This window comes from Passer domesticus, chromosome 12 (assembly GCF_036417665.1).
Source record: "Passer domesticus isolate bPasDom1 chromosome 12, bPasDom1.hap1, whole genome shotgun sequence".
NCBI classification, from domain to species: domain Eukaryota; kingdom Metazoa; phylum Chordata; class Aves; order Passeriformes; family Passeridae; genus Passer; species Passer domesticus.
Window position 1 is genome coordinate 9,804,228 of NC_087485.1, and position 25,805 is coordinate 9,830,032.

Genomic DNA, 25,805 nt, shown 5'->3' on the forward strand with positions numbered 1-25,805 from the left:
TGATTTGTATGGGAAATGGTGGCTGATTTGCTCGGGCTGCTGCAGCTGTTTCCTCCTGTGGTAGGAACAAAACCCCTTCAAATCGATCGGATCCATGCTGGCTGAGCCCTGCTACCCACGCAGAGGGGCAGCCCAGCCCTTCCCTGCTCTGCTGGGAAAGCAGTTCTGCCAAGGCAGCCTGACCCATGCTGAGATGCTGCTTTGTCTTGCTCAGCTCCTCCCAGTTCTAGACTATGGATTAGTACAGCCCATTAGTACTGAGGCTAATCTGGATGATGTCTCTCTTCCAGATAATGCAGCCCTTGTGAAGGGCATCTCTTGCTGCTCTCCCATACCATGTCAAAGCATGGTTTGCCTTCACTTCTCTCCCTTCCCACACCCAGGGCTCCTCCAGCCTTGGCACCTTCTTCCCTCCAGCCTTGGCACCTTCTTCCCTCCAGCCTTGGCACCTTCTTCCCTCCAGCCTCACCTGTGCTCAAGACTCTTCCTGGTATTGATGGCACAGGAAGGGCTTAGCACCATACAAGATCTGAAATGAAGGAAGTACATACTTTTCTATCTTTTCCAGCCAAAAACCAGAATAGTTATGCTGAAATGAAGAGCATCATAAATTAGTTTTTCACCTGGGTCCTGAGGGAGGAAAGAGATATGAAAATCTTCACGCTTAATTCTTCCCTTCCCCCAAAACAACATGTACATGTAGATGATCCTTTAAGAAAGGCTTCCCAAACTCCATTTACCTTGACAGCTGTCACTTGGCACTTGTAGCTGTCATGGCAGTGTGTAGTTTTTCATGAATTACCAGCACTGGTGGGTTTTTTTCTCTTTATCTGCCCTCAGCCCATCAGCCAGGCCTTTCATAACAGCTTCTGGCACCTCGCTGGGGACATCGGTGCCACTGAATCACACCCGCAGCTCCCCCGCCTCCCGGGCAGCCCTGTTTACTGATGTGCCTTTTCCTGTAAACATTACAAGCAGCAGGGATGTGTGGGAATGGAATGGCTTCACCTTGTAACACTTAGCTGGGGTGGCAGCTCTGCCTCCTCGACTGATAATCCGCGAGTCCTCGTGTTCCGGTTACTTCGCTAAATAACATGAAGACATCCTGCTCTGAAGGCTTGTATATGGTAGTTAATTAGACAACATTTAATTTGGCTTAACATTTGTGTCAGTTTTGTGGAAGTGAGCCTCCATAATTAGGGAATACAGATCAGATTTCTGTCAGACTTATAACCTCTCACTCTAATTTAATGCTCGCTCCTCCGGTGCCGTGTCACACTGGGTGTGCAGGATTACCCCTCCCCACCCCATCTTTTCTGCTTGACTAGTAAGAAAGTTGCCCATTTAACACAACTGACAGCAAATGGGATTGTTCATGGAGATGTAAGGGCAGGAACTGAGCTGGACCTGTTTCTGAGAAGTTGAGCTGGTCCTGCAATTTGTCTGTTGGTTTTCTGAAACTGTTGGAAGTGTTTGGGCATCTGCAGCATTCTCAGGAAATACTGAACGGAGTATCTGAGTTCCTGCTCCATTTGCGGGTCAAGATATGATGTAATTGCAAGTTGTACCATGAAAATATGTAGTAGTAACTCAGTGGTATCTGGTGTTCAGATTTTAATCAACACAGCTGCTCTCTGCCCAGTGACCTTGATGCTGGGCAGCATGTATGAAGGAGTGAACATATATACCTTGTGAATTTACTGTTATGGAAGGTTACTTCTTATATTGTGGTGGTGCTCCTTCAGGATGCGTTTTGTGTGCATTTGAGGCCATACTGTTGTTTCCAAAGACCTGGACTTTTCCCAAATGCAGATATCAATTTTGGTGTCTGAGTGAGCAGGGATCATCATGGCTTCATTGGGGTGTAAATGGCTGGTGTAAATCTGCTACACAGATTTATTAAGTGAAACTCTAGACTTAAATGTGGTCATTTTTGTCTTATCTGTAAATCCTTGAGACCATGCTCTGCATGGAAATCAACATTATGTCATTTTAGTCACAGAACATTTCCCTTTTGTAATAAATTATGTCATGTGTCATTTGGAAAGTGATACTCTGCCAATTTTTGATTTGGTGGGGGGGGTGAAGTAATGTCATGTTTAGTAACATAAGACCAAAGTAAAAACAATTAGAATAATAATTGTAAATTAAATATTTTGTCTTTATAATGCTATGTTTCATAGCATATGTCTGTGGATAGCTTTTAAAAGGATGGGGTTGTGTATTCTCACATGTCCAGCAATAAATGCTTGCAGGCTGAGGAGATGTGTGCTGAATGCTCTAGGTGAGAATCCTCACAATGGTGAAACTTGGAATGTAGTGGGACTTGGAATATCACATATGTAGGAAAGGAAGGCGTTCAACAGCACTGCCCCAAGCTTAAATTACTTGGATATGTAATGTGTTGTATTTTGTATATAAACACATTGCTAATAAGAGGAGTTTAACTGTAGTGCCAATACCACTCTGGCATCCCTCCTGGAGAGCTGGGCTCAGCTCTCTGATGGGTTCCAGAGCTCAGAGGGCTGCTGGGAGCAGTAGCCTGCACCAGGTGTTTGGTGTTTGGAAGAAAACCTCACAGTGCTCTGACTAGGGAGTGTAGTCTGAGTGTTGTGGTAGCATTCAAAAAAACCTCTTCCTCTTGCTGGGACTTGCTTGTTTATTTGATGCAGAATGTGTGCAGGTGTCTTTTTGTGTGCACGAGGGATTTCTCTGTGAAACAGAAGAATGTTGCTGTAATAATTTCTGTTTTGCAGAATCCTTCCCTGAGAAAGATACTGTACAGGCTTTAAAATGTTACAGTCTCTCCATATCACACATGCTTAGGATCCCTTATGTATCAAATACAGTTCATGGCAAAGCTAAAGGCAGTGTCCTATTGAAAGGGTCTTCATGTCTTGCCTTTCCTTTGTTCAGCAGGGAGCAAAGTTTGTCATGGTGAGCCCAGACCTCTGAGGAGGCTCAGGTAACTTCTCATGGTGTGCACGGTGCCAGCAAAGGGCCCTGCCAGCCCTGGAGCAGGCTCTGATCCTTCAGCCAGCTCTGACCTTCCAGAGGATGAGCAGAGTGCTGCTGACATGCTAGAATGTGGATCTTTGCATCTCCTGCATCATGGAGGAGCAGAAGAAGGTTGGCATGAGGATGAAAAGGTGACAACAGCAGCAGCATGCCAGAGGTTGTGATCACACAGGCAGATGAGGTGGGTGATAGATAATACTTCATGTAAAATTCTCTTTTGGCTTACCTGGTTTGTATTCTTGGCTGTGATCAGAGCTGCAGCTTGTTGTTTCTAATTAATTCTTTAATTTTCTTTTATTTGTATTTTGAATTTAGCAAAATTCTGTTTCACGTTGGAAACATTCTCCATCTAACCCCAAATGCATTAAAAAGGCTATTTGTTTAATCAGCAGGATTTTTTAATCGTATTATATGCTGCTCAAAAATGAATATTTCTTTGTATTGTACAGTACACATTTACATAAATTAGTGTTATCCTTGGTTATTTTGCAACCCATAATTTATACGCTTTTTAGTTTTATCATAAAATAAAATCTTGGCTCTAATATTATGGGAACATTTTTAGCATCATAGCAAATTACCTTGGGAGGAACTATTACACAGTCAGTGAACTATCCTACTTGAGTTTTAAAAAAAAAGAAGAGGAACTTAAATGTGTATCAAATACTCAGCTTTCACCAGTCTTTCATTTTTGCAGGCTTTTGAAAACTGTAAATTCATAAAAATTCTAGTAAAATTTATCTGGAGCATAAAATATTTGCAACATGTTTGGTTGTTTGAAAAAGATCCAAGATTTATGGCTTCATTTAATTATTTTTTGAGTGTTAAGATGTTTCCTCCTCTTAGCAGGTTTCTTTGTTTATATATTGTTTCTACAGAGGGTTCATTTTGAATATTGCATTCAGAAATGTTGACAAAACATTTGTCAAGAATTTATTTGAAATAATTTTACAAGTACCTAAACTTGCAAGGTACTGCTAAATGGAGCTCTTGCCTCTGGGACAATCAAGGCCCAGAACCCAAATGAATTGAATAAACTCTCCATTTCATCACCATAAACTTGAAATATAAAAATGCCTTGAAAATATTTGCAATACCTCCCTTGGGATCACTTTCCTTTCTTTTCTCTGTAATGTTTGGGTAGCTTGGCTGTTATTGTCCAGCCCTCCGTACCTTGCAGGGGTAGCTAAAATCCTCATCTAGTACTACTTTTGCTCTTTGTGTGTGCTGATAGCTGCAGGTCAGGATCAGGGTGTGTGGAGCTGTGTGCATCTGAGACAGAGGATTCTGGCTCCAAGAAACACCCTGATTAAATAGAGACAAGTACTGATACAGACAGTTGAAAATAATCTTGGTGGGTTTTTTTATGTGGCCTCTAGCAGTATTTAAAGACTGCGAAGATCCTTGATATCTTATCATTTTGACTCCTATTATTGTTGAACTCTGTGGTTATACATATTTCAGCATCTTCTTTTCATGTCTCCCTACGTCTTTATAACTGTTGGACAAGTTAGTACGTGAGATGGCTCCTTTTATGTGTGCTAGATGTTGTAGATCCTCCAAGGGAGGGACTAATTAAATTACTGTTTCAAAGGAGTTCTCCACCACACTAATAACTTATCTGTAAGCTTATTAAAGTAGTTGTTTGTACTCTAAAATGACTAAAGTGTTGTATAATCTCAAAATTACAATAAATCATAATTCCTCCTGGATGGTGGAGCTATGACGTCTGGATATGCAAAACTGCTGATGTCCGACAGTTTTAAATAAAACAGTTTTGCATGTACCTGGAGGAGGGCACAGGAGAACATGGACAATTCCTGCTATTGGGCATTCTGCATTTTCACACCATGGCTGAGTTCCTGGTGTTGGGCCATCAGCTGGTGCTCGAGCAGCAGCCTCAGCTGAGGCTGCATGGAGGCAAGCAGCAGCAATAGCTGCCTGGAAGATTTTGTTAGCTTCTGAAAGCAAAGGAAAAAGCCCCTTGTTCCACCTGTCCTGCAAAGATGAAGTGTGTTTTCTATTTTCACCCCCACCACCACCACCACTTGGGCATGAAGGAGGGACAAAGACTGGCCTGGGGTCAAGTTCTGCTGCCTCAGTGAGTTCTGCACTGGCAGAAGTAAGAAGTAAGTCCTAAATGAAAATAAGTCCACACAACTCTTTAGAGACTCGACTGCTATGATAAAAGGCAGGCAAATGTGTGTGTGTGTCTGGACAGAGGACTCAGCCTTTCCAAGAGTTCTCTCTGCTTCCAGGGACAACACCTGTGTAGTGAGGGAGAAGAGGAGAGGGGAATACAAGTTCCAGTCCTGCAGCATAAATACATGTGTGCCTGATGAAATTCTTCCTGCTAATGGAGTTCAGCCTTTCTTTTTCAAACTGTTGGATCAATGAAATGCTCCTAAAATAAGCTCCAATGGCTGGTTTTTGTTACAGCCTTAAGGAACAGTTTAATTTTGCCTTAAAAATGCATCTGATATGGCCATTTGCTCCTGGGATCTGTAAGAAGATTTTTGCCTTCCCTTCAATGAATGAGTACTGCTGATCTTTGGTGACCAGCAGCTGTGTGTACACTGTGTGCATGTCCTAGAGGACTCAGAAACAGGGTAACTGGCCCAGGCAGTCAAGTATTTCTAGAGAAATGAAAGGTTTAAAAATAGACTTAATTACACCATCTCTTAATGAGTCTACATTTTGGGAGATGATTGGGAAAAAAAGAATTCTCCAGGTTAAAAGTTTTATGAACAACTTCTTAGAGTGACCAATGTCCATGACATGGGACATCTCATTTTTGGGATGAAATGAGAAATTTTTTAATGAAAGCTATATGAATATCCCATCCAGACTGAATTGAAGGCACAAGAAATGCAGTGAAATGTACTTCCACAGCTCTCCCCTGCCACTGGATGTGCATGCACTGAGGGACACTGAAGGAACATGACTGAAAAAATAGGATGATATTTGCCCCTTTAACAGAGTCTATGAAACATCTTTTCCCCTTGCTTACTGTGTTATCACTTCTTCAGGGCTGTGTCTGAGCTCCAAGTATCTTGTGGGCCAGATGTGCCAACTGGCTCATCTCTAATGAGCCTACTGACCTCCAGTTTGCACTTGTTGTGCTGGCCTTTTCTATCCCAAAGCAGTAGGCACACAACAGCGTTGGTTTTGGAAGAAGGCTGAGGCATAAAAAGTTGTAACTGAGAATCAGGAGCTCCTCCTTCATTTACTGCTTTACTTACAGAAAGTAGAGCCACAACATTTCTTTTGGGATTGACTTCTAAGGGAATGTAGAAACTGTGGTGCCCAGTGCTCCTGGGTCCATTGAGGCTTTAACTCCCCTAAACTGCCCTGCAGGTGCTGCCATAGCTCAGAGTGGGGAAGACCAAGGGCTGTGAAATTCTCCAGCACACTCCATGTGCTGGCAAATAGCATAAAAATTCCATGTTGGGGAATACCTTTTTGGTATTCAAGGTATCACTCCCAGGCTGCATTCCTAGGAGAATAGCTTTCCATCTGTATAAGATTTCACCATCAGCACTGACACTTTGGTTTATTAAAATTAGCCATTTTGCTTTGAATTAAAGTGGTATAATGAATTAAAAATTAATAGGTCTACTTGAAAAATGTTCCCATATTTCAGTGACATGAAATGGAGCCTCATGAAACTGATTTCTGATTCTCTGATTTTATTTCAGTTAAGTATATTTATCTTGCTGATGGATGTGGTATGGATTACCATACCATATTTTAACATGCCCCAACAACATATCAGCAGATATGTAAAAAAGTGAGTTAATAACATAAATGTCTGCTATCATGCTGCTTTGTGAAACCATTCTTAATTTAATCCATACACTAAATGTGCTTTCCAGTTACAGAAATTCATTATAAGCATCAGGCAGAAGTGAAACCATGATACAGAATTGTGACTGATGTAAAACAGACACACAAAATGAGTAGCATTAGGACACTTACTTTGAAGTTTGTTAAAACTAGTAAAGTGATAGCCACTTTAAGTGAAACCTGCTGTTACAGATACCTACTGGATTTTGGGAACATTTCACTTTTGAACTTACTCCTTGCAGTCTGCTTTAGTGTTTAATATGTTGTAGTTGACTGGTTGTTTTTTTTTTTTCCTTAATGTAGCAGGGAAAAGTAAAATAGCTGATCTACTCAGATGCCTTACTATCTTTGCTCACAGACAGCTGAGTGTATTTGGTGTCTGGGAAAAGAACATTTTTTCAAATACCTATGAGACATTACCATGCTATAACAAGTCCAAATTTCAAAAAATAACAGAGCACTCCTGTTCAGTACCCATTGCCAAATGGGAATCATGGCAAAAATAGTGAGTCATTTGAGCAGGGATTTGAGAATGAGAAAGTAAAAGAGAGAAGTTGGTCACTCCAAATCTTCAGCACCTTGTTGATGTTGTTGATAATCTGAATATAGGGATTGACTGCAGACTTTCTGAACTTTTCCAGTTGAATGGACAGGTGGAAGGAGGCTGTTGTCTCCTCTGATTCATGTCCATTTATCTACTGAGAATGGACAAAGTACTGGCACAGGACGATGCTCCTGAGCATAGTGGAGAGTCCACAAAAAGCAGGTCATCATCTCAGTATATAATGTTTATCCAGATAATAACCATATATGTATTTATGCTGCATAAAGCTGTATTTCTAGTTGTAGAATTGTAACAGCAATGCATGAAATAGGGCTGTGAATTACAGGAATGTGATTAAACATTGGACACTGGCACTGTGTTTTACATATATATATATACACACACACACGCAAGCATTAACATGGCCACCTGAAATGGACTGCAAATGCTCATTTTTTGGAGGGATTGAAGTGGGCCATGTTCTATGCAATATGTTTATCTCTCAGACAATATATCCTTACTGACCATAAGTCAGTTTGCATATAAAGTGATAGATAAAAAACTTGGATGATTGTGCTCCTAAGAAAGACCATTTTAATCATGTGTGTTATTTGAAGCACATGTGTGTGTTAATTCTATATGTTCTGACTCATGATAAATAAATATTTCTCCCATCATAAACTATCAGAATTTTTCAGGGTTTTTCCTAGAAAGTATTTTTAATGTTTATTTAATAAGCTAAAGTAGCTCTCTTTGGACACCCCCCATGACTTCTGAGAAGACTATATCCAGTGGATGGAGCACCTTTTGTTTGCCAATAAAGCAACGTCCAAGCTTTGCAGTTCTGTGAGTGTTTGGGTGTTATAGGAACTGGACCCTCCAGCTTCAGCTGATGCACAGAAGCAGTTTGGTGGTCTCTGATGTGGGTTCCTTACCATGAAAATTTACCATAGGCTAGCCATGATTTACACATTTCTGTGGCATTGGTTAGAGCTGTGGTGTTGCAGGTAAAAATGAGAAAACAAAAGCAATATGGGATGCTGGGATGAGCACTACACAAATAAATGAGCATCCCCTTGCACTTTCTCCTAAAGCTGAGAATGCTTCTGCTTGGGCTGTGCTTGTGAACATGCGAGACCTCTGTTCCCAGGACTGCAAGCTAGGACTGCATGCACTTCTCTGCCCTGGACAATTCGTACTGGGGTTAGCTGGGCTCTGTAGGGATGCTCTGTGACACAGAAGGGTCAGGGTCTGCACGGCTCCTGCCTTGCTCCCTGCAAGGAAGCACTTAAATAAACAGGGGGAAAGCATCAAACCTTGCAATCAGAAGTGTGTCTGTACACACAAACTGTGCTGTCGTAGAGGTAACAAGAAATTAAAGTGTAAATTCCACCTAATTGTCCAAGGAACGTGTCATGAATCAGGTGTGTCCACTCTTGTCCAAGAGAAGGTTTAAACACATCTTTATGTCTTTGTCAGTTCCTTGTTCCCTCTTGCTGAGTTTTTAGTAGCTCTCATGACTTTTCCTCTTGTATCTTCCAGTCAAGAGGCAGTTTTGTAGAAACCCAATGCCATATAATCTACCAGGCCATTCTGTGTGTGTATTTCTGAAATTCATATAATTAGCCATGTTCGGATAACTTGAGAAATGTAATTTGCAAAGCTAATTATGTTAGAAGGAAATTTAGAGACAGTGTCTAACTCATTGTGTCAGAAGATAAAGGGAACTAATTTCTTGAGTTAAAAACTTGCCATATATAATTTTGTTGATTGCAATAGGCTGTGTGGATGCAATTTCTTCTATGTGGTGTTTGTGTGTCCTCTATTCTACCCTCTCATCCTTCATGTAGTGATCTACTCCAGTGAATCTGGGAGAGGTAACTAGGGAATAAGCTGAATCTGACTTGGTGATGTAGCTTGAATTGCTTTTTGTGTAGTGATGTTTACTTTTTGAGGACAGTTGGCTGGAAGGAAATGGGCAAATTGTAGCTGACAGAGTGGAAGAGAGTTTGCTGTGCTCTGACTGACGTGGGATTTGATCCCTTTCTGCCAAGAACAGCACCCCGTTTGGTTTGCTTTAGATCACACATTTCTTTTCAGAACCCATTGTCAGAAAGCTGCTGAAAGCTCCTTTCTCAGGAAGAGTGTATGACAAGGAGCGTGGTAGCAGGGACAAAGGCAGCTATCCCTTTTCCTGCCACTCTGTTGGGATGCCTGACTTAAAATTGTGCATCATTTCCCACATGACAAGGGAGATTTGGGCTGAACCTGCTTTAGCTGCTTTGCCTTAGAAAAGGCAAGGGTGGGGATGAATTTGGCCTCATCTACTGTCCCAAAAGCCTTGGTTTGAAGAAGTGAAATCGCTGGTGGTACAGGGACAGGCTGAGACACAGAACTGCTTCAGCTGTGGCTCTCCTGGACAGGATTCCCTTGCTGTCTTGATCATTTGCAGTTCCTTTGTGTGAACGTGGGGGTTCAGGACATTTCCATTCTATTGTCTGAAGTAACTAATATTTCCTTTCACTGATCAATTTTTACATATTCCTTCTGATTAATACTGCTTTTCATGATTTCCTGGTAACGTTTCTTTCTCTGTATTTTGAAAAATATTAATGCACAATATTCTTCCTAGATATCTTTTCATCCCGAGCATCTTTACTGAACTGAAATAACACAATGTATGGTGAAAATGGAAAAGGATGGGGTTTTTTCCTACTAAAGTCTCCCTTTACCTACATATAATTAGTTTTCTCCCTAGAGACCTCATTGGGCTCTTTCAGCTCATGTCGGTCTGTCAAGGATTTCCATAGATGGTTGGAATGCTGCTGTCTTTGTTGTTCCACTTCTTTTGTAGTTTTCATTATTGTTTGTAGTTGAATAAAAGTTGCAAAATAAAATAGTTGTAGCTTTAGGGTTCGACAGCTTGTTGGCCAACTTCTTTGTTTTCAAATGTTCGTTCAATGATGAAGAGAAAATGGACTCTGCATCCTGAAAGGACTATTTTCTCAGGGAAAAGCAACAATTATGTCCTCAGAAGATGGGAATCCGATTTGTATTTTGTGGCCAAAGTAGAGGTGCTGTAGTTGGAGGTCTTGACTCCAAGGCTCCAGTACAGCCAGTTGAGGTGAAATGCACATTTCTCACTTCTTTTTTTTAAACTTTGGCATTTATTTCTGTACTAGCATTTTCTTTCTTTCCTTTTTATTTTTTTTTACTTTTTAAAATAAAAACAACTATCTTTTTTGCTGGTTCCTTGTCCTAAAAATGTGGTTTGTGCTTTTCCCTTTCTCTGCTGTCCAGACCACGTTCCTGGTTTGGGGAAGCAGATCGATCTGGCAGCATGATACATTCTGACTAATTTTTCTGGCATCTCTGTGATCATGATTCCCTAATGCTATCCTTGACTTGTCATCAGTGACAGAAATTTGAAGGCAACTTGTTCTTTAAATTGTTCTACATGCAAAAAATATATTTTTGCCTTTTTTTTAATCTCTAAAGCTCTCATTAGACTCTTAAAATGGATTTGACTCCATGCAAGGCTGTGTATAAGAGACCTTCCCTCTTGCTTATCTCTTCCTCAGCATTTCTCACACGTGTTGTTTGGGATTTTGATCCTAAAAAGATTAGACTGGATTAATATTTTGTTTTCCTTTCAACTGTGTAAATATTGAGCAGCAAAAATGAAACAAAATCCTCATTTCTATTAAAATACAGCGGGACTTAATAGAATCTTAGAAAATAACCTTAAGATTTCTCTTTTTTTTCTGCAAAAGGTTAACTAAACATGGCCCCAGTTCTGCAAAGGATTACTCTTGTTTAATTTTACATACTGTGCATTGACTTTCAATGGCACTCTGCATAAAATTCCTCACTCAGCCTTCTGAGATCATGGTCTGAATGACCATACAACATGATGCTCCATATTCCACTAAACTCAAAGCAGTTTTGCCAGAGAGTTTCCTCTCAGGCCTGTGGTTGTGTAGATCTCTGTCACTTTCAAATCCTTCTCTTTTTCTGTGATCAGCTGATGACACTGCCTTTGTTTCACCTGCAGGAAAGCTGACACCTTCTCCACCACTCAGTTTGTAACAGATGTTATCCTTTTTGGCTAAAATCAGCAACCTCTCACAGGATTGTAGAATATGCCTCAAATATTAGGAATGTGGAGGATGAAAATCCATAGGAAGAAGTATTAAAGCTCAATCAATTAGAAAGAAAAGTAGAATATTAAGTAAGCATTGAAGAGTATCACTTTTTAAGTTGCTTTGCTGCTTTTTCATAGATAAGAGTAACTCCAAAGATGCTCTAATTCTGGATCATAAAGATAGATTGATATATCAAAAATAAATATATCTGGAAAAAACCCCGCAAGTTCTACTAAACTGTGTTGGCAGAGGCAACTTCCTTGTGTCTTTGGTCTCACTAAAAGTGTGGTTTTAAATTAATGTTTCTTTTCAAAAAGAGCTTCTCAATTGTCAAATTTCAATGCTAAAGTCATAAACAGTTAACAGCAATCAGTGCTTCAATGTCATTCAGAAAGCAGGTAGAGAAGAGCCATGCCATGAACTCCATCTCCTGGTTCTCTTGGGAGAACTGTCATTGCTCAAACAGTGAGAGAGCAGATACAAGCACATCTGTGACTGCCCTGGCACTCCTGAAGGAGCAGGGCTGTGCTCATCACAGCCCTGCTGTGGCATCAGCAGTTCCAGGGATTCAGGGGTTATCCCTGTCTGCTCTGGGTCCCTTCTTGAGTCTTCTGGGATGAAATAGCAGCAAGAGGAATGGCTCTGGCTGTGTGGGTGTGGTGCACTCGCAGTGCCTCGTGTGAGGAAATGGAGAGACATAAAACTGCAGATGAACAACAGGGAACCTGCCCCTGGCCCTGGAGCCAGCAGCTGCAGTGATGCAGCCACTGCATCTGGTGTCACAACAGTCCCAGCCTTGCAGTGTCCTCTGCTCCCAGTCACCCATTCCTTTCCCTGGCTCCAGAGGGGCATGGGTGCTCCAACCAACAGCCAGCTCTGAGCTGATGGTAAACTGAGGCCAAACTCTGACTTGTTCTTCAGGTGCTCATAATATCACAATGTTTGCTGTTATTCTATGCCAGAATCTTATTTCAGTGCTGCTGTTCTGTTCTTGCATACAAGAGTGTGGGATTTTGTGAGTGAAGAATATGAAAATATGTTAATCAATGCCAGTAGTGTTTTGCATTCTGTGTGAGGGTCTGAGATGCTGCTTGACACACACAGAGTGCACCAAACTCTGGGTCATGCAGTCAGGAGGTACCAAAAAATGGCTTTATTAGAAGTAACAGTATCCCCTTAGGTTTCCTTCCAGCAGAAGGACTGATGCCCCCGCAGTGGTCACATCTGCCTGGGGCCATCCCTGCATGCATGGAAGGAATTGGCAGTGCACAAAATAAGTTCCCCTACCTTGATGGCACAAAATCTTGAAGACAAGAAGAGACTCCATTTTGTAAGGAAGTTTCTTCATCTTTCCGCATCCAGAGCCCTGGTCTGTCTCCTGAAGTCGGGCACCTCTGAGCTTTCTGTGCCAGGGCTCCACAAGAACCCTGGTTCTGCTGAAGCTGGGCAGTGCATTTTGAGAAGTCAGGGCTAAGGCTGGTTGGTTGGGTTTTGGTTTATTTTCCCAGGGCACAAGCTGATGAACACTTTTCTTAACTGAGCATGGGGCCTCTAGAAGTGCTGGGCTTTGGTTCCCATGGAACAGGAGTGCCCTTAACCTGGTACTGGGCGCTTTTGGAAGTGTTAACACATGGGCCAGGCTGTGAGACTAAGGGAATGGTCTCACAAATGTCTTCTCAGCTCTTTCTGCTTTTTGTCATTTGGATGTTGAATATTTTGGTACGCTGCTGTAATTTGAGCAACTTGCATTGAAGGGGAGAGGCCTCTTTGAGAGGCTGCACTGAGTGTACTCATTTCTGACTGTTCTCCCTCCCTCCCAGAGTGTTTGGGGACACTCTGGTAATGTAGGTTTTTTTCCAGCATGCTTTCTTTACATCTGGCCCCTTAATTTTGGCAAATCTGTTCTCTGCAGCCTTAATATCTCCCTTCTTTTTTTTCAAATTTTTCCCCCCCTTTGACAGATTGCAGCATTTTTCTTTGCCAGCTGGTCAATGGCTTTTTTTATTGTTATTTTTTGAAAAATAAACATTCTTTAAGGTTGCTGTCAGTAATGAGCAAGGTTTATACTGAGGCAGTGATGGGTGAGAAGTGTTGAGGGTGGGACCATGCTTAAAACTTGTTCTATGTTCCACTAATATGAACTCTTTTCTTTTTTTCCTTTTTTTTTTATTTTTTATTTTCCCAAGTGGAACTTGGGTTCCAGTAGTTTTCTTTGTTTAGCAAAAGATGTAAAAATTACCTGCTTCCTTGTTTTATGTGCTGTGTATGTAGTACAAGGTAGTTTTCATTAAGGAATATCAGAGAATCATAGAATGGCTTGAGTTGGACAGGACCTTAAGAATCATCTATTTATGAAAAAGCACCAGAGGGCTTAATGTGAAGAGAACAACTTTATAAAGACATATTGTACTATAAATTCTCATTTCTGTCTTGATCCAAATTAATTTTCAAGTGTAGACAAGCCCTTGGAGCTGCTTGCTAAACTCTGTTTATAAAGTATCTATGGCATCTGGAAGAAAATAACACACTTGGAGACAGGCAATGTTTTCCAAAGCAGCCTAACTACATATTTTTTCTACTTTGACTTTTACAAAAAATTCTCCTGTCTTTGTGCCTGGCTGGACAATGCTTTAAAAACAGTGAAATGATAGCGACACGTCCAAAATGAAAAGCCTTTCCATTGGCACTGCAGCACTGAAGACTCTCTACTGCCCCCAAATATTCTCTGAGTTTATAGAGGCTTACAGACTCAAAATAAATACATTTAATTCTGATCCAGCAGTGCCTGTTTGAACCCTGGTTTATGAAATCAATCAGACCAAGTAGCGATACCTGATGGTAGTGACAGAGGCACTTTGAACAGCTGACAGAGATCATTATGAAAAAGCTACAAGAAAAACATGGATTCAAAGCCTCAAAATCATTTATAATGTAAGCCTCAGTTTGCTTTCCCCACAGTGCAACTCAGAATAAATTTGATTACAGGCGGAATGGCTGGAGAGGGCTCTTACACAACTTTGTAATACCAGGCACAATCAAGCTTCTAATAGCCTAAGGGATGGCTGTGTTTGAAAGCTAATTTGGATTAATGCAGGGTCTGAATTTAAAGTAGGCCTAGGTATTTCTGAATAACTGTATTCTTATTCCAGAATAAAAGTGTCCACACGTGAAGTTATTCAGAAACAGCTATTTTGGCATAATCTATTTGTATCCGAGCCTGAAATCTCTGCCTGTAGGCTGCTAATGAAGAAACAAAGAATAGTATCAGCTAATAGGATCTCTCACAAAATCTCTTCCTTCTAAAACCTGAAAAAAAACTTCCCAAAATGTAACACTTTAATTTAACTGTGTATATCTTGATTTTATTTTTTTTCTCAAACAGAAAGTCTTTTTAATTAAGAACAGGATTAGCTCAGACAGCTTAAATGATAACTTCAATGTGCTCATCATTTTGTTAGCCGTGATTAAAAACAAGTCTTTCATTTTCGAGGCTTGTATGCGATATTGACTTCTGAGCATCTCTGGATTTAGAGTAGAAAAAGCATGGCAGTCTAGGCAAGACAGAGAAAGGGCTCATGGTGTTCTGCTGGTAGAACTGGGCCAAGATTTTGCAGTGAAGCTCTGGAAGAAGCTTGGCCATCTCCTTGCCTTTGTATTTTCTGCCAGCATATGAACCCTCAGACACGGGAACTTGCTTTGGAGGTGCAGGCTGGGTTTCAGCACTCTCTGCAGAGTGTCAGAGTGTGACGTGTGTGTGAGGGGCTTCCTGCCCTCGTGGGTGGGATTTTTGGAAGTGCTGAGTTCCTTCCTCTTGGTATAAATTGCAAGAGACTGGTGTGTGAGGATGGTTGTTGTCATCACTGCTGGATGTAATGTCTCTGCAGGGCAGTGTTCACTGCCACTGCCACAGCACTGTCAGGATGGAACTCGGTGTTTATTCCATGATTTTTGCTCTTTCTCTTTGCATGCAGCATTTAAAATTTGTGATTGAGCTGATATACTCAGGCTGAACTAAGGTAGGCCAGCATAACAAAAGATCAACCTCCAAATTTGCAGCCTCTGTGCAGAAATGTTTGGTAGCATTTGTAGATAGAAAAGTAGTAAGATATTTGTTGTTTGGTATATTTTTTTTTGGTTTTGGGGTTTTTTTTTGGGTTTTTTTGGGGTTTTTTGTTGGTTTTTTTTTTGTTTTTTTTTTTAACATGGAAATCAAGCCACATCCATTTAAAAAAATAGTCACTAATTGCTAGTAGGTTTCAGAATTAGCAGGATAACCTGTGTGTTTCCACTCAGAATAAACAGCAGTAGGATTTAGAAGGCACACTGTGATGCTGCTGGTGTAACGAGCTGTTACACTGCCCATGGTGCAGCTTGGCTTGATGGAAGTCTGTTCCTGAGCTCCCAAATGTGCTCTGAAATGTGCTTGGCCATGTGTTGCACAGGCATTCAGTGATGCAACCATGTGGAGCCTCCTTGAAATCACACCACCTCTGGAAGGAGTTAGTGGCCTGCTGCATCCTCTGCCTCGCAGTGTCTGGTTCTGGGATGTGCTTGGATTGGGAATCACACCCAGCCCTCAGTTGTGTCTTGCAGCTATAACACCTGCTTTTCAGCTGTGCCAGCTGCTGCATGTGCCAGATTTATTACCCATGTATTTTCTTTTTCCTTTTTTGGCAAATATACATAAATGTGCTTTGTAAGTTGCCAATAAATGAAATATTTTGCATAGGTCACTGCTGTTATCTTCCATCCTGCAAAACTTGCTTTTATATCCTGAAAAACGTTAGGATGGCAGCATTGTCACCTTGGAGACCTTATTTTGAAGACTTATTTTGTTAAAATAGTGGCAAAAAATGCATTAGAATGGACAGAATAATTTCAAAAGCACATGTAGTCAGCACGGTTGTATTTGTGGTACCTGAAAGTTACAGTGCTCTGAAATGCAGAGCAAGGCAGGGCTGTACAACACACAATTCCCTGAATGTGTCTGTGAACTGAGTCTGTAAGTGGAAATAAGTTTCTTTGCCAACCTGAAGTTTTAATTGTTTCCCTTTTTAAGATTCCATCTACGATTAGATTAGATTTTTTATCATGGGTAGGGTATGATGGTTATTTTTGCTTTACCAAAAGCCAATTACATTGGTTGGTTCCAGTCCCTTGCTAAATAGCTTTTTCTTTGGGCATTAATTTTAATGTTTAAATAGCAAGTGCATTTTCTTATGGCTGCATAAAGATATGTATAAGTAGAAGGCTACTTTAGTTGGGAAGATCCAATGCTCAGTGAAGCCTTTCGCATATATAGAATACTGAATATCTAAACCATTATTTAGCATCAGAATCAGTTATGGTTGTCTGACTGATGGACAATCTTTTCCTGACCCAGTCTCTTTGCAAGTGACCTATACTGTCTAGACAGTTGCATATTATTTATACATTCATTTCAGATTTATAGTTCTTTTAACTAAAGTTGAGGATGTTAGTTTGCCAGTGACTCCATATCTGTATCAGTACTTGAAACAGGCTGCAGCAAACCCAGATGCTTAAAACTAGCAACACAGGCCCTTTCCATTGCTGCCCATTGTTTGCCAGTTTGTCCTTCATTACTTCTCCTCTTTACCTCCCCCCCCATCCTAAAAAAAAAAAGGAAAAGGTCTGACACAGAAGGAAGATTGTGTAAGACCTGCTAATTTCAAAGAGCAGAGATCAATTCTGGTTGATCCCGTTGGGTGATTGGGGAATCACTAAAACAGTATTTGCATCCAGTTTTCAAATCTGAAGTGCCGGGGCTGGAATAAAAGAACTGCTCTGCAGAGCTCTCCTGAAGGGTGGGTGGAAGGGAAGTCACGTTAAACCAGCTCTGGATGCATCATATGGGAGAGACCATTCCACCTGCAAGAGCCCTCCTTAATGTATGATTTGCTTTTGAAAATCATGTTCTTGACTCCTTTAGGGGTGAGGCAAAAAAAGGAATTGAATAAAAAAGGACATGCAGTGCTGCTGGCATTAAATGCAGTTTTTGAGACTTGCAGCTGCTTGCCATGTCCTTGCCACTACTGATGGTTTGTGTGTCCTTTCTTTTGAAGATAATGAGATATCATGTCAAATTCACATCTACTTTTAGACTATTCACTCATTTATTAAAATTTTATCAACTGTACTCTTCTAGGCAGCATGATCTTTTTTTTAAGTGTACAGAAATAGAAGCACACACACATCCGTGAGTGGCAACAGATTATGTCAGAGAAATATACACTGGCTTGTCTTGAGCACTGGTTGTGCTGGCAAAATTTAGAGCTAGAGGAGCAATAAATCCAGCACACATCCTCTTTTCTTTTGCAAATGGCTGTTTATTTTAGAAAGGGCATAAGGAATCTGAGAATACTTGTCTTCACCATGTTCCCGACATCTTTTCATGCGTGAATAATCACAGTAACAGTTCTAAAGGCATTGTTACCAAATGGCACTGACAAGCAGGACGGGCAAGGCAGAAAGAGGCATGTAAGAGAGGCTCCAGAAGTCAGAGGAAAGAGAGGCCATGCCAGAAAGCCCATGTAAACACAGGAAAGTGGGTAGAGTACAGGGGTGCTTGGGCAGAAGAGCTTGGGGTCTGGGAAGAAGAAGGGAAGGAGTGCAAGAGAGAAAAAGGGCAGTAGATGGACTTAATCTAGGGAAAAAAAGGTAGAAATGTATTATTCACCAGCCTCTGGGAATGTGTCAACAAGGGTTGAAAATTCATTTACCTGACCATTTTAGAAAGGGTTTTCAAAACTGATCTCTTCCTCCATGCTTGAATTTTGTTGTTTTGTATTAAATTATAAAATGAAGGAAATACTCAAAAAGGAAATAGCAGTTGTTGCACACAATCCCTTTCAAGTTCTGCTACTCTGGCAGTGTCCCACTCAGGTGTATCCGAAGACTTTCTCATACAAATTGCTTGATTTTCATCTGTCTTAGCAAAAAAATCCCTCTAATTCCTGATAATTTCGCTGGGTATAATATTCTTGACTCTGGTGTTTCCATATTTGTAGTAAGTTCAAGGAGATCATAGACTTTTAAATAAAATGGTAGTCCTGTTGTTCCGAATTAAGGTGATAGATGAGAAGAAGATAGTCAAACTTAGAGATCTATTAAATTCATTAGGGCTATTTATGGACTACCTTTGTTGCAAATTTTGAAATGAGTAAGGTAAGGAAATATCAAATTAACTACTCAGGGAAAAAAGGCTTGGATTTTTAAAATCATAATCCTAAAAAATACACATTTCCTAGGTAGTAGGAGGAAAACGTTTGGACATTTTCCATGCTTGTTACTTGGAGTCCCAGAATCTTTCTGTTTAGCTAATACAGTATAAGATTAATTCTCTCACAGCACATTGCCTGGAGTTCAGTGCACATGTTTACTGATGTGTACAGCTCTCAAATAAGTTTAGTGCTTCTTTCACCCACTGTTAGGAAGTATATTTAAAAGAAATTGCCTTTTATAGATTTAAATTACAAAAGTACTGATATCATGCAAAAAGCACTTCAACTCATGCAAGCATACAAATGTGTAAATCTTAGGGAAAAAGATACCCAGGGCTAATATGAATGTAAATAGGATTAGCTGCTTGCATTAGTGTCTGAAATACAATTTTAAATGCTTACTGCCTGGTTATTATTACATATATATATGTATATATACACACACACATATATAGACATATATGCATATATATATATATAAGTATATAGATATATATGTGTGTGTATACATTTTTTTCCTCAGAAACATGAAAAAATTGGTTTTTTTTCTTTTAAACAGGAAGACTTTTAAAGAGATTACTCGATGACAGCTGTGCTAGTGATGGAATCTAATATGTTATTATATACAGAAGGTATATATTTGTTGTTATATGAAATATTAACACAAAATGAGGGCAGGCTTCCATCCTTCACTTATCCACCCAAATGCAGCAGTAATTCTAGACCCAGTATTCTCACTGCATCATGAACAGTGACAGCCACCAGATTCTCCATAAGCCTATGAAAAGAACAATTTTCAGTTAATGGTGCCACTAAAGCTGCATAAATCAACATAGGCGGCATTTCATTAGAGATTTCAGTCCCCTATGTCATGGCTTCTGCAGCAAAGCAAGTCCTTTAAGCAGCCTTAGTGCTAGTAGAGGGAATTTCGTTTTGTTATTACTTATGTTAACTGATACAAGCATGGGGGCTATAAGAAGCCTAAAAAAAATTCAGTTATCTGACACAGTCTTGAAGTTGAATATGGTAGATGCGTAAGGAATATGGCAGATTTTGTGTTTGTCAAAATATTCAATCTTCTTGCTGTTTTTCTGCTTGCTAATAGAAATGGTAATCCTTTTTCCAGTAATAACCATATACACCTGTGAATTGTTTAGTTTAAGTGACAGCTAAAAAGAGATAATGTCATTTTCTCTCCTGTGTGTAGTAAATATGTTACAATGATGCCATAATAATTGTTCTTGAGCTTGTAGAGAAGAAAGAGTCCTAATTTGCCCTGTCAAAGTGGGCAAACAGTTGTCAATGGCACAACATTGTATACCTGGAGTGTGATGTCAGACTGATAATTGTTCAAGCAGAAAAGTTTGTTTTTTCTAAAATATCATCAGCTTTCTCAAAGTGTGCTGTTGTGTAGAGGGGCCTGTGAAGAACGGTGCTGTGCCTCCTGCTAGGCAAGCCTATTGCTATGGGCTGTGTGTAGGACATGGGAAATCAAAATTAATGATAAAGAGTAAACAGTTTGACAAAAGTTAAACCCCATTTTCAGTTAGATGTGATTCATTTTAATGTTTTTTTTTAAGTAAAACACTTCAATTTTTTTTTTTTTTTGTGAGAATATTTTTCATTTACGAAGTGTTTCATTTATGTCTAAACCTCCAGGCTCCTCACAATGCTCAGTGGGAGCACACCACTGACACCAGAGCTGGGTCCCCATCCACAGGCACGTGGGTTCAGCACGTGGCTCTTGCCCTTTGTTGTGGGCCACCAGCTCTCTCTCAGGTCATTTTCTCTGGGTAATGTGCCCCATTGTAAATAGATCAATTGCCAGCATTATGTAACATAAAGAAAGAGAGCTCGCTACATCATTTTTTCATAATTATACAAAAATAAAATGAGTGCATAAACAAGACCAGAAAAGAGCTCTGAGTGTTTACAGAAATAAAAATAAATGAGTGTGTTTTTTGAATTAATATTTTCAAATGTTCAGGTTGAATTAATTTGAGAAATATGAATATGTATTGGTAGTGTTAATTCTTTGGGGTTTTGAAAATTCTTACAACCACATAATTAAATGAGTGCCTTTAGAAATACTGATAAAACCCATTGCCATTCAAATATCCATACAAGACAACAGGGGCTGTAAGCTGTAGGCTTTAGAGATTAGTTTGGCCATGGGCCAGTATTTATCACAACATTTCCATCTTAGAAAATAAAATTTAATCATTTTTATTTAAATATAAATCAAAATTAATGCAGGTTTAAAAAAAAAGGAGTGTATAACCTAATCACAATATCTTTATTTTAGAGATGCTTGCCTCTATTGTTTCTATTCAAAGGAGCAATTCTGTCTTTGTTGTGCTGCTCTTCCTTCAGCATTTTTTTTCTTCTACAAGGGTGCAAAAGGAAGGGGTGGTTGACCCAAATACAGTCCTATCTCCTAATTTTGCCAAGATCAAAGGCATTTCTAGCGTTTTATGTGCTGCCTATTGGTGAAGTCTAAAAAAACACAGTGTTTAGGCATGTCTCCTCTTCCCAGACACAAACAGAGCCAGCCCAGAATGAGTGCTTGGTTCTGTCAGTGCTCCCTGCCTGCCCTCCTGGGGGAACTCTCAGGTGCCCTCACCCTGCTTGGTGCAGGGAGTTCTGCTGAACATGAGTATCCATACTGTCACTCTTTCACTTATGTGGAAAAGATTTGTAATAGACTGAGTTTTGAGAATAATTTAGAAAAAAAATTTTAGCTGTCTGCTTTTGTTATGGGCAGCATGCTCAGGAGGCAGCAGGAATTTCTGGAGGATGTGGCTGTACTCATACAGGGAGTTGGATGAAGGGGAGTCCTCCTCTGACATAATAGAAAAGAAAATGCTTGGATGTTATTTGCAGCAGCCACCAATGCATATGTACTCCCCAGATGGGTACAACATACACATGTATCTTGTAGCCATCTGGGGAGGAGCACATGGTCAGTTTTTCACCATCACATTGCATTTCTCCTGGGGTTACATTGACTTTTACACTCCTGGTGTTAGAAACGAGCTGTCCTATCTCTGTTCTGTTTCCTTGGGGTGATGGTATGGCTTCGTAGAGCAAACTCAACTTTTTTTTTTTTTTTTTTTTTTTTTTAGCTAGTGAAATGGTGTTTGTGAAAGTGCATTTAAATCAATTCTGAGCAAAACCTGGTTGTCCACCTCTTGCTCCAAATTACAAAATGCAGTGAGGAAGAACATTTCATAACACAGGAGGGCTGAGGAAACCTCCAACCAGCTTGCTGGGATTGTTCTGGTAATGCTAATTCTGCCACCAAACAATGTGCAGCTTGTGTAGGGATCAGTGGGAGCACTGCCTTAGGATCCCTGCTTGCTCCATACCTTCAGATTAAACAAGTGATCACACATGATTTCCTACACAGCAAGCTTTAAAAGCAGCTTTTTATATCAGGCTTTGATATGAATGTGTATACGTGTGAAAAATGTTAAATGGATACCTAATTGTATGTTAATATCTCCTGTAGTAGGGGACCCCTCTTGTTGGGTAACAAAAAACAAAGCTGGTCCTGCAGTATCTATCTTTCATCAGCTAAAGATTACTGCCAGAAACTTTCTCTGGGAGATTGAAATAGAACTGTTCTTTCTTTGTGATATTTCTTGTATAAGGAAGGCAGGCTGCTTCTGATTTTTAATGCAAAAGCAAGTTCAGTGCTATCCAGCACTCAACCTCACATTGTAATAACATACTACCATCTGGAAAATGTGAACTGCATGGGATTTTTGTAGTCAGAGTTTTCTTCTGTAGAGTTTTTTTTTTTTCTATCTGCTTACTTGTTTTGCTTCTTCAGGATAATATCTAGGTCATCTAATGAAAAAAAATCAATTATTTAGAAAATTGTTAGACTCCTTAATACTGGTACTGTATATATATGTTAAATGTATAATGCATAGGCAGAGGTACACTCACATAGTTAGATTCTTAATTGTTTACATATCTTAGCACCACCTGCTTAAATGCCTGGATAATTCACACCTTCCACTCTCTCCTGTTCCTTCAGTAAATAGGGCCAAATTCAAAGTGGAACTGAAGGTGGATCCATTTCTTCAGCTTCAATGGATTTCAGTGCTTGTTTAGCAGCAGCCCTTGAATACTCAAAGGTGGCTGCTGAGCTCAGGATTCTTTACCTAAGGCTGTGTTGGTATTAGTTGTTCCAACCCGTTAGCGATTCAGAGTAAGTGGGGCACTTCATTAGCTCCCGTTAAAGACAAAACAAAAATGTTTGTTTAAACTGGCAGATCTTAAAGCTGTGTTTCTTTCACACCATTTAGGAGATTTCCCACAAGTTTTCCCCTTGGGGTTATCTTCAAAAACCAACATTTTTTCAGGTGCTCTACAAACTCTGGCTGGCTTGCTGTAGCCCCTTCCTCACTCTTAACCCACAGGGTGTGCTCACATTGTGTCCAAAACACCATTAGTACATGGCATTTATTTGTCAGGCTTCCTGGGGGCAGCATCTTACTGTACAAAGTATATTTCATTCACCATCAAGTGAGGTTGATTTCCAGTTAAATACTCATGTCAGTATAAGTCAGGAACTCAGAATGACGCTTTTTACTGAATTTTGGACATTGTGTTCTCCCTGTTGTTGAGCAGAAAGTGACCCTTGTGAAAACAGCAAGCAAGTAGGGTCAGACTAGGAAAGTTTCCTTTTGGTGATGTTTATCCATGACACCCCTGTTTGAACTGTGTTTGTAGGTACCTCACCTTGGCAGGGAGATGTTGAATTCTTTATATGTATCAAGAATGGCTTTGAGAAAAAGCTGCATTTTATGAAACATTTTAATAGCCAAATAGTGACTTTGAGGGGGATCAGAGGACTATGAAGTTTATCAAGTAAAGCCAGGCAGAAATATTCCATGGAAAGATTGTCTCTTCCCTAGGACAGGGGTGGGGATGATAGCTGGTGGTGAGTAACTGAGAAACTCATGAAACTTGGGGGCTGCTGCTGCTTGGAGGTGCCAGTGCTGCCAGCAGAAGCTCACTGAGGAGAAGGGGCTGTGCACTTTGGGGCTGCCTGGAGGTGCAAGGACACACGACACTGAGTACAAGACAGAAACAAGGCTTGTGTAGCTGGATGGACATGCCTAATTCAGGGAGTGTGGGATAAAAGTGGTGATTTGGTTTGCTGGTTTTGCTTTTCCCTGATAGACTGACTTCAGCATCCTGAAAACTAAGTTCTGAACTATATTCTTTGGTGCCCACTAAAGATGAATCAAGATGCTTGTGTTTCAGCATATGACAAAATAAGGTGCTCCATCAAGGCTGGAAGTAGCTGTTGTTTAAACAGCTCCTGCAGCATCCTGCTGTTTGACTCTTAGATAACAATGTTGTGGGATTTTGGAAAAGCCTTTGCCTATCAGGTTAACTGGAGAGTGTAATTTAAAGGACAAAATTAGAATCTTAAACTGCTACAGATGTGGTGAAATAGAGTTGTATTTTAGTACAACCAAGCCCTAAGAGTATAGGAAAAGTCACCAATTCTTCTGTACGTGATTTGCATTGAATGTAAGGAAGTCCCATGAAAACTTTGCTGCCTGTTTCATGCCTCATGCTGAACTGAGACTCCAGTTCAGTGCTTGGTCCTGTCAGGTACATTGGGGGAATTACAACATTGTGTGCATCATTGATTTCTTCTGATCCTGAGGCACTCTTCCAGGGTGTTACATGTTATGCAGTTGCCTGTCAGCAAACAGGTACCATGTAGGCAGTGGTTCCACACAGAGTCCTGGGTCAGTTGCTGAAGTTGGTGATGAGTCAGTACAAAAGTTCACAGAAGCACCTTGGTTTTGCTTTGTTCTTGGAAAGCACTGCTGGTTCAAAGGAGTTGCTGTATGGGTAGAGGTGCGAGGAAGATTTATATTGTAAACATTCTTTTGATGACAATTGCTAAATTACTGTTTCTATACCCCGTCAAGGTGTGGGTGAAGTCTGTGCATCTGCATGTCTAAGCATGTATGTGCATTTTGTGGAGATGTTCCATATCTAACAATGTATTGAAATAGTCAAGTCTGAAATAAAAAATAGGAAAAGACTGAGATCTTTTGTTTCTGATCCTTTGGGTGTACACAGTCGTCACATTTTAGGTTTTCCTCAAAGGATTAGGCTTTTTTCTCTCTCTTTTTAACAAACAAACACCTCCCACCCCCTCAAAAACAAACCAAAACAAAAAATCCTTATCTAATCACATGCTTCCAGGAACTGGGCTTTTAAATTAAACCCCAGCTATCTCCAGATTTGTCCTCAGAACACAGTTGCCAGCAACACCAGGTGGTGTTGTAGCAATCAACATTATTATTAAAAAAAATATTGGCCAGAACATACACAGAAATGTACTGAATGCTAATAAAAAAGTGAATAATAGTTTGAATGCTTTTCAGCTGTTCAATAAGGCAAACAGATGGAGTAATGCATACTTGAGAGCATGCCATGTACTTTAATCAGAGAAGTTTAGAGTATTTCATCATGGACAAAAAGAAAGAGACAGAATAATAAGTTCATTTCAAAAGGCAGAACTTTAAGGAAGAGAGCAAGGACTTCCCTGAGTTTTTATCAAAGTCCTGGGAGCCACATTACACTTGACTGGAGAAGATCTGCTGCTCCAAGCTAAGCAGTTTCATGAAACAGAGTCACAAGATGAGGTTAAATAGCAGATTTCTTAGGAGCTGCCAAACTGTTAAAGGGACAAAGTGCTGGAGTATTTGTGCAAGCAAAAATGCAGATGTTAATGCAAGATGAGATATGTAATAGAGAGTGCTTTGTAAATTTTGTATGGCATCAAAACCTGTGAGGCAACCTGGTTGAAATGTAGTGAGCACAGCTTGGAACTGCTGCAAAGGTTGAAGTTTGGGTGTGAGAAACCATAACTGACTTAGTTTCAGTCAAATGGGAATGCAAAAAAAAAAAAAAAATCAAAAAGCACCTAAATCCTTTTGTTAAGGCACAGGGGCTACCACTTTTGGTAGA

The 25,805-nt window shown here is 40.2% G+C and overlaps 1 long non-coding RNA gene across 13 annotated transcripts in view; it reads left to right on the top strand.

Annotated features, from left to right (window-relative positions):
* Nucleotides 1-25,805, top strand: part of LOC135279265 (uncharacterized) — a 510,274-nt gene that overhangs the window by 424,279 nt on the left and 60,190 nt on the right. For 8 of the 13 annotated variants that reach the window (XR_010346537.1, XR_010346534.1, XR_010346544.1 and 5 more), the window contains 2 exons: nt 2,917-2,965; nt 3,041-3,199. This is a non-coding gene — a long non-coding RNA (uncharacterized LOC135279265). Of the gene's footprint in view, nt 1-2,916; nt 3,200-19,353; nt 19,447-25,805 lie in introns of those variants that run through there. The other 5 variants (XR_010346536.1, XR_010346543.1, XR_010346545.1 and 2 more) reach the window with 5 other exon arrangements.